The sequence below is a fragment of the Dipodomys ordii genome, unplaced genomic scaffold (assembly GCF_000151885.1).
Source record: "Dipodomys ordii isolate 6190 unplaced genomic scaffold, Dord_2.0 Scaffold24, whole genome shotgun sequence".
In the NCBI taxonomy this organism is placed as follows: Eukaryota; Metazoa; Chordata; class Mammalia; order Rodentia; family Heteromyidae; genus Dipodomys; species Dipodomys ordii.
The window spans coordinates 18501160-18511246 of record NW_012267240.1 but is presented as its reverse complement, the minus strand read 5'-3'; the positions used below and the strand labels follow the sequence as shown (position 1 = coordinate 18511246).

The window sequence follows — 10087 nt, the reverse complement described above, 5'->3', positions numbered from 1 at the left end:
GCCTTCTGCGAGAAACCTTTGTTTAATGAAACTGTGGTTCTTAGCATGGTGCCTTCTAATCTAATCACAGGGCATGGGAATAGAAGAGTTTACTCATGAGTATTTCAAAGTCAGATAGAAGTTGGCCAAATGAGTGAAGGTAAGGAACAGTCCCCTACCAGAGAACAGTGGAAAGGTGAGTTTGGCATCTTCTGGGACTAGTATGTCTAGAACAGAGCCTATAAGTAGGATGGTATGGTAAGTGCAAGACTACAGAATTAGCTACTGACTAGCCCCTAAAAAGCCTTGATCATTCAGAAGAGTTTGAAAATTATTTAAAAGAGGTTTTAAATTTTTCAGGGATCTGGAGCAGTAGAGATAGATTTACATTCTTGAGAGATTCCACTGGGAGCCAAGTAGAAACTGAATTAGAGTGGTCTAAACTAGACAAGCCCAGAGTAGGGAAGAATACAAAAGCAACAGGCTATGGTTCCTTAGGCCCTTTGCCATTGACTTTGAAGTGCATAATGATTAATCTTTGCATATTTATTTATCTCTTTTTGCATGTGATATGCCTTGATAAATGAAGCTGAGAATTCAAAGAACTGTTAGACCCAGTTTTTGCCTTCAAGACATTTAGAGACTATTTGGGAAGGAAGATAAAAAAGCATAATGTATAGTATATAGTGTTTTAATAGCTTCTAGAGTATTTTTACATATAATATCCCCTTTGATCCTTAAAACAGCTATCATCTCTCATAGTATAACAGACATTTTTGTAAATGTAAGATTGTAGCACTCTTTAAATAATAAATATATAATTCCAGACAAGGTCTTTGGATTCCTAGGCATGAACTCTTGCCACTCTACTGCATGGCCCTACTTGTTAAATAGTAACATAATTAGCTAACTGTAAAAGATGAAGATATGTGAGATGGCATAGAATGTGATTACTCATCCCATGGCTTGTATAAACCATGATGGTTTGTTGACTATGTGATGAATTGGAGAAGAAGAATTGCTTACTTTGTATCTTTAATGGTAAGTTGTTTCTTTTTGGAGGCAGGAAGCTTAATGCTAAAGATCAGTCATGAATGAAGAAATATGCAAAAGCAGACAACAGAGTTTAAGTCTTTGTGCCTCAGGATTCTTGGACAGGAAATAGGAAAAGAACTGGAATTATCCATGTAATCCAGTGGTGAAGAACTTCATAATCAATATTGAATGGATACAGGCTTGGAGCTGAGAAATTTATAGTGTGATAAAAGAACTCTGAAAATGTGTGTGGAATAGATGGACAGAAAAGGTATAAAGTTGAGTAGTTAGGAAGAAGTTCTGGTAGAACTAGGGTGTGCATTCCCTCCTTCTCCTCCCTCTGATGAGTGAACATGGTACCCCTTTTTTTGTTTTTCATTTCTTCCTCCTACTCTGTATGTGCCTCCAAGGATAACTCATAGCAGATCCCTGTCTTGCTTGACTTGGGTAAAAATGTTCTCCTATATTCCACCAGCTTCCCTCTCATTTATGTCACTTTTTCATGTACCCAGTTTAATGAAATATTTTTGCTGTTCTTTTATCATCATGTTTCTGATGTGTCAAAAATCTGTAAGCCTTTGAAATGCCAGACTTGCAGAAAAATGCATTTATAATACTGTGTGGGGTTGTACAGGCCTGCAGTACCAGCACTACGATCCTGTTGTAGGAGAATTATGATTTAAAGCCTACCTTGTCTCATCCACCAAAAAACATTTTATTTTTGCTCCTTTTCAGGTCCCAGAGACTCTGCTTTGCAGCTTATAACATATGAAAATCCGTACATTTTTATTAAGGTGTCATTTCTGGTTCCTTATTTACTCCTCAAGCTAGAAATTGTCATTTTTTTGTCATCAGACATTTTAGAGCATCTGAATTTTGAATGAATTTCCATCCCAGATTAATTAGTTGAACATTTTCTTGTATGCATGTCTTTTTTTCCTCTTCCTATTTTTAGTCCTCTGCCTACCTCACATTGATAACTGAGAGTATAGCATGTGTGCTGTCCATTTTGTTTCTAAATTCCTATCAAATGCACCAATCTAATGAAAAGCCTAGGCTTTTCTGGACATATCTGGATTGATTGTCATCTTTCATTAAAACACATTTCTCTTCAAAGGCCATATTTAACTTTATAAGAATACAAATTTTAAAGTAGTAAGTGACTTTACCTTGTTCTTCATGAAAGGGATTAAAGAAAAAGCTCTAGTAAATAAAATTCCCGGGGCTTGCAGGAGAGCTTTCCTTAAATAATACATCCATTGCACTACCATAGCAATGCCATTCCTCTATGGACTATGAAAGCATTTCTGAAGTTAACACTTTGCTGGGAGTTGTGTTTTCTTTCTAGGCCTTTAGTACCTGTGTTGAATGTGGACATTTCATCATGTTAGAATGAAGTTTCACAGTAATTGCCTCAGAAAGACATTTTGCAGCTCTGCATTTACAACTCAGTATCTGGTTAATTTGCTGCAAGGTCAGAAAAGCAGCAGGCTTGTAGGTGAAGGAAAAAGTGTCCCTCATGCTCTTCCTGATTTATGAAGATTGGCAGTTAGATACCATATACAAACTATAATTTAATGTATTAGTATATTTAATTGTGGAATGTACTTAGAATAAAGCACAGTGCTATCTCTAAAATGTTTACTATTTGCTTCTTAGTAATGAACATTATTACATAGTTTCCAGTAGAATAACAGTGCTTATTTATTTGGCGTGTTCTCCCACATTTTCATGTAGTCTTGATATAGAGAAAGCAGGTTACAAAGTGTTAGATGAAGGAATGAAACTTCAAGAACTAACCTACAGAAACATAACCTGTATAAATCCCTGATTGAGAGATAGGGAGTTGAAAAGACAAGTAAGCAAGAGACATGTTAATTTCTTGTTTTAGGCAGGGCAGCTTAATAGAATTTGAATATGACTAAATCCAGCCACTTAGTGAATAACTGTCTGCCTTCCTATAATGCAGTAGCCAAAGGTAATCTGCTTGTTAAGCACTTCCCTTTATGATTCCAGCAAGTCCTACATTCTGGAAGCAAATGTTGTATTTACCATAATCCATGAAAGGAAAAAGCTTGGGCTAAAAATACAAAACTGAGCGAATGTAAAACACTGCTGCTGCTCAAGTTTTGTAATTGCTTCATAAATGAGACTCAGGCATCTGTGTGGCAGAGATACTTTTATGTATCATTGAAAGAACGGGCTGAGCCTCAGATGGGTTTGCCGAGCATCAGTGAAATGTGCTTTTGTGCTGACCAAGCAAATAATAGCAGGTTGTATGTAGGACTCCACATTTGAAGACATGATTGCTTGGTGAGTGATTACATTTAATATGAGAATCAGGTAAAATTGTTCACCCAGAACCAATTGGAGAGGTAGAGATATTAAAGGATAGAATTGCTCTGGGAAATCTATATTCTCAAATCAGCTACTGAAGGAGGATGGGAGGTGGTAAAGAAAGCAGCTAGTAGAGAGTGGAAGTAAGCTGTGGGTGACTACAGAAAGTAAATCAAATGGGGTTTGGAAAATCCATCCAGATTTCTAGAACAGATAAAAAGTCACTGTTTTTCTTCCTTAGCATCTATCAACATGAGTTAAGCTTTAGTTTAGCTTACATTAAAATAATGACTTTATATGTTGCTGGTTTACTCTGCGTGAGAGATAGTTATTTCCTCCACACTGTTTCCACTTTGAAGATACTTTTTTTTAAAGTCAGAGAACATTGTAAGAGAGTCTATCCTCTTTCCAAGTACCCATGAAATTGTAAAATTCCTCACTGGAAGCCAGGTGTATGTACATAGTAGCTCATACCTGTAATCCTAGCTATCAAGAGTCTGAGATCACAGTTCAAAGCCAGCCTGGGCAGGAAGTCCTTGAGACTCTTATCTCCCAATTACCCCCCTCTACACACACACACAGAAGCTGGTAGTGGAGCTGTGGCTCAAGTGATTGAGTAGTAGAGCACAAGCCTTGAACAAAGAAGCTCCGGAACAGTGCCCCAGGCTAAATTCAAGCCCAAGGACTAGTGCTTTAAAAAAAAAAATCACACTTGATCTTCACAAAAGCACAGAGAAATAGGCCTCTTTGTGCTCATTCTATATCTGAGGCTTTGGGGACTTGTGAGTAAGTTGACTAGAACTACTGAGCAAGAAATTTGCAGTGCTGGGATTTTATCTTGTCATTTAGTATTAAAACCTTCTCTATATCACGTACTACACTTCTGAGAAGTATCTTGTGGGTTTTTTTTTTATACAGACTCATTTTAATGAAAGAATTATTTAAAATAATGGTACCTTAGTAGAAATAGTTTGTATATTCATATGAAGTATCCTCAAAGGGCCAAGGTGAAATTAATCAAGCTTTTTTATTTTGAAAAAATGAAATGTTTAAAATAATAAACATAGCAGTGTTTCAGGTCTGAACAATCAAAAGTTTCATAACAAAAATACAAGAAAAGGGACATTTTTGCTATGATCTGAACAAGAAACTGTATTTTTCACTTTGCCTTTATTGTATCTGCTTTATCTGTCTATCTACTAGTTCATTGTTAGCTGGTTGAATGAAATGGCACAAATAGAGTTGGAGATGAATACCATTTGCTCAGTAAACCATCTTCCATGATTCCCTGATGGGCACATGCTTATGTACTCTGTGCATTATTGCTGTCTACATTACTAAATAATAGAGTCTTTCTTATAATCTGAGAAGTCTTTTCAGGATTCTTTCCCTCTAAGGCTAAAAGCAGTTTGACTCTCACTCAGTTTGACTCATTAGAGAGATCATCTTTCATTTACAACTTCACAGCCACATCCCAGTATGTGTTTTTCCACTCACAGTGGTATCTTTGCCTGAGCCTAAGACCTTAGGTAAAAATGAAGACAGATCAGCATCTACCCATCTTCAGGAAAGGATAGTGCTGACTTGGTAAAGGTAGCTATCCAAGATGATAATTAGATTGTCTGATGCCTTAGTGAAAATCAATAAATTAGGTCTCAATGCTTGAACTTAGGGAGATTACTATATCTCGTTCTCTGCCCCATATATACCTGGCTTAGATCGTATGAATGAGAAAGAGGTGATTGGGTAAAGAAAAAACTATCAGGATTATCAGTGTTTGTTTCTATAAAGGACGATGCTTCATTTTGGCCTACTACTGTGAGCCATCCTCCTGATGCCATCAATAGTGGAACCAACAAACAACTAGTAGCTGGACACAAAGGTTGAATTTTAGTTTATATTTAAATGTTTAAAAACTCGTTTAAAATTGCTGATTCAGAGGTATTAGTAATTAAAGACCAATGCTGCCTCCCTTCTTTTTTGTTTCCTTTAATATGATGAGCCCAAAGAGCTTCTGTAGTCATTAAAACATAAAATGCTTGTGCAAAAGCTTGTCCCTATAAGCAAAAGCTTGTCCCTATAAGCCGTCTTGAGTGTGACTTCTATGAATATAAAAAGAATGCCTTTGCCAGTGAATAAGGATGTTTAAAATGATTGGGTTCAGTGTTTCATAAGCACATGGCAGTGTGTGTGAGACAAGTGAAATTTCGCTTAAATGAAGAATGCGAGTTACAGAAACAAATTAATCACTGTCTTTTGTTGGGAGACAGTTGTTCTGATTTTTATCTTTGGGGGATATCCAGTGAAGATTTCATGTTATTATGTCACTAGAAAATATATTTTTGAACACTTGTCCACAGATCTGTACTGTAAAATTGTCCAGTCATCATTTTTCCTCCCAGCAGTAATCCCAGTATAGTAACAACAAAGGTTTCTCTGTCCTTGAGAAAGCCACACATTAGAGTGAGGATTGACTGAATGCATCAGTGAAATATTAGGTGTATATAAACTAAAACAGAACTACTCAAATGAGAGTACTTGTTACTTACCTCAGTTGACAATGAGGACTTGGTTTAATAAGGAATGAGTACCTATATCTTTCTTAAATGCAGACAGCCCTTCCATAAAAATTGATAGAAGATAGGTTTTTCCAATCATATTAAAATATTATTGGCAACTAAAATTGGTATTATTAGCAACTAGAATCCTGCACTGCGTTGCATTTCTCACTGTTCAGATTTTTGGTTCTTGCCTTCATTTACAGAGCAGAAGGAAATGCTTTTGCTGACTAGTCTAAAACGTTAGACTGAGTGTAAATATTAGAAAGTGAATTTTGTCCAGTATGCTGCTTTCCCTTCTCTTTAACCAACAGAAATGTAGGGATGTAAATAATTGAAGCTGAAACTCATCTAGCATTAGAGACATATATGAATTTTAATAAAAGTCAAGGGCAGTTTGATACTTTGCTGGCTGCTGGCAAAACCATCTCTTGGGTCAGAATAACATTCTGTCCTTTCTCATTCTTGAAATGGTTGGTTTCCTGAAATGGCCATCTTTATTTAAATTATGGACTCATTTAGAGTAGCTTTAATAATGTATGGTTTCATATATAAGTGGTTCCATAATTTATCTCACCATTATTCTTCTCTGTCAGAATTTTGAGGGTTTTTGTTAATTAAAGAAAAAAGCAGTATCTTTCTTCACACAGCCAAATTAGTTGCACTTGTTGTTCCAAAAAACAAAACATGATTAGCTTGTCAATAATGGAACAGTAAGGCTTGATGAGATTGATTTGGGAAGGGAACAGGGAGGGGATAAAGGAAAGTGATAGAGGGACTGAGTCTAATCTAGGTACATTGTATATATGGATATGTCACAATGAACCCCCTCTGTAAAACTAATGGCTGCTAGTAAAAAATGTTGGGGAAATAAAAAGCCTAGTTACCTGTCAATAATGGGCAGTTAGTTAATTAAAAGTGGCCTCTGTCAACAAGGCACTAGTAGATTATGCCTGTTAATCCTAGCTAGTCAGGAAGCTAAGATTGGAGGATCATAGTTCAAAGCAAAGTCCACAAGACTGTGTTTTTAATTAACTAGCAAAAAGCCATGCTGGAGGAATGTTTCAAGTGATGGAGCATCATCCTTGAGCAAGAAAGCTGAGCAAGAGTATGAGACACTGAATTCAAGCATCAGAACCAGAAGGAAAAAAAATCCTCTATAAATCCCAAGGCTCTGTTTTCACAAGGGAGCTGCCTCCCAGCTAGAACCTATTTATCATGTACTAACAGGAGAAAGTAACCTGCTCCTGACTTATGACCAGTCCCTGCTACTAAAATGTTAATATGCATATTAAGTAGATCCCCTTCCTTAATCAGTTGATGTAAATTTACTTTCCCATACAGCTTAGCTCTTTAGGTTTCATTTATGCCAGGTGAAAAATTCCTCAGGCACGTCCTTTCTATAAACACAGTGCACATAAATATAAGCACCATGACCAGACACATTTCCAGAAACAGTATCTGAAATAAACCCCAAGGCTTTGCACTTTTTGAGCATGGCCTTAGGATACATCTGGTGTTCCTATTTCTAAATGCTATGCTGTTGTCTACTTTCTTTGGCACCACATTATCCCCTGTCTGCTAACGTGGATTATTGCCAAGCCATTCTTGGAGATCAGCATCCTTTGGTTGGTAATGAAACCTCTGGTATGGAATTCCCCAAAAGTAGCTAATCACAAAGTGAGTATGTAGTTATGGATACCTAACTAGGAAGTTACATCATTACCTTGCATTCTCCCCATACAAATTTTTGTCCTCAGGTATCAATTCATTCAGGTATGTTTTCCAAAATTCCTAATGCCTTTCTACTTTTAGATCTATTCTCAATGCTATGGATACAGAAATGCTCACACAGTTAATGTCCCAGAGGGAAATGCGGTTTCTAAAATTGATACCATATGACCTTGGGAGGGGAATTGAAGTATTGGGGGTTTTTTGTGTGTAGGGTTGGGGTTTTATTTTTTTCAACTATTCAAGTTGTCATTTTAACGTTTCTGTATTATCGTGTCCTTGATTAGTGTTCTACTAGTAATATTTCTGTGTCTCTGTTGTTTCAGTCAAATATGGAATACGTTTCTCAAAGTAAGTTGTTTTCCCTCAATCAATCCCATAGGATCAACAATAATAACAAAAATTGTGATTTTTTCAAGGAAAACCACTGAAGGCAGGAGGTACCATACTTTCTGTTGTCTATAATCTTTATTACGTCTGTTCATTGTTTTGTTTTGTTTTGTTTTTTTCTGGCTACAAGTTTATTCAACACAAAACAATCTCCATCTTTACTGGGGTGGCTGACCACGTCCACGACCAAAGCCACCTCGAAACTGAAATTCAGTTGCTGACCCAGCCCCAGCCTCGGCTTTCTTGTCAGCACCAGGAGGCACAGCACTCTGTCTGTAGGTGTCTCTGTCAGCTTCACCTCTTGTGAGTCTTGCAGGCCGCTTGCCCTCCAGACCTTTTGGCCTAGGCCTTCCAGTCTCAGGTCGGCTGTGGCGCAAGGTAGCAGGTACAATCTCAGGAGGCAGGTGGAGGTAATCACGAAGATACTGGATACCCTCCTCCAGGCAAACTGTTCCTTCACGTAGTCCTGAGACTTGAGAGACTTGCATGGCCTTCATGACATGAAGGTTGGGCACATTCTTGTCTGCCAGTTCTGGGTGCTTGGGCATGTGGACATCCTTCTTGGCCACCATAACCCCCTCGTTAAAAAGGAGTTCATAAATGGCAATCCGGTTTTTCTTGGGTATCAACATCACAGTGGCTTCAGGGTCTGAGGCCGAGGCTGGAAAGAAGTCTGTTCATTGTTATATAAGCATGAACCTAGCATCCAAAGTCCTAGAAGAATGTACCATTTACTTACTCCACCTTGTTTTGGAAAGGCTTCTAGCATAGTAATGTTTAATGATACTATTGAAAATAGAAAATTGCCTCTTTATTCTATTTGATATGATTGCCCTTACAAAATAACAGAAAACCTAAAGGTTACTTATAACTTACTATTGATAAGTACTTAGGAGTATATAACTTAGAACACTAAAACTCAAAGTAGAGGGTATTGCTGTAGCACTTTCAGACCAGTAGAGTTTGTGTTCCTTCTGTATGATCAGGCCTCTATATTATTAAACAGTAGTAAGAAAGCAAAAAACCTAAGCAGCTGTTTGTTTTCAGCTTCCACTTTCGAACTTACTTTTAAAGCTATGCCAAACTTAAATTATAGTCTCCTATTTATTTCCCATGTGTATAACTGTATTCTCTTCAAGGAATCTATTTAGCAAATACTGTCAATTCAGGAAAATTATGATTGCAATTTTGGTTGTCCCAGTTTAGAGCTGTCATTTTAACACTGAAGAACTATAGTAATATGCCTTGTGTTATTAAAAATAAAAGTAATTATTTCAATAATGTTAAAATATCAAGAATAATCATTGCAGGTAACTTTTCAGTTTCAACATTTGGTTCCATAGCATCTTTCACCAGTGATAGGAGTCCATGAAAAGTTAACAGGAGCAAAAGTAAATAGAGAGCAGTAAACAGAAAGTTCTTAAGATGAGACTAGTGAGTTGATTAGAACTGTTTTCAAGAAAAGCATGTTGTTTAGCAACGTTCTGTTTCCATGACTACATATGGTTCCTTACCTCATTTGTAGTAACATAGTACTAGACTTTATTTTGTACCTAAAAGTTTCCTGGTCCAAATATTATCCTCTAACTCGACTTATTAAATTTAAACCTCATTACTTTTTTCCTGTATATTCCCTAGATTCAGATTACCACTTCAGTCCTGCTAAAGAATTATATGGCAAGAGTTCCTGTGTTTTGTGTGTATTTGAATTGGTTTTCCTCCCAAGTCTTTTCCATGAGTGAAGTAACAGGAAAACAGAACAGGGAATGTGAGAGAAAGTGATGATATTGCAGGGTTTTTGTTGTTATTGTTGTGTGTGTTCTATTTTCTCTTATTATATTTTTTTTTGTCATGGGACTGGAACTCTGGGCCTAGCCCTGCCCCTCAGCCCTTCAGCTAGCACTCTACCACTTGAGCCACAGTGCCACTTCTGGTTTTCTGGTGGTTTATAAGAGTTTCAGGACTTTCCCTCCTGGGCTGGCTTTGAACCATGATTCGCAGATCTCAACCCCCTGAATAGCTAGGATTACAGGCCACTAGTGCCCAGTGCTTTTGTT

The 10087-nt window shown here is 37.1% G+C and overlaps 1 pseudogene; it reads right to left on the bottom strand.

Moving 5' to 3' along the window:
• Positions 1-8142: 8142 nt before the first annotated feature.
• On the bottom strand, positions 8143-8683 carry LOC105984485 (annotated as a pseudogene).
• Between the last annotated feature and the right edge of the window lie 1404 nt (positions 8684-10087).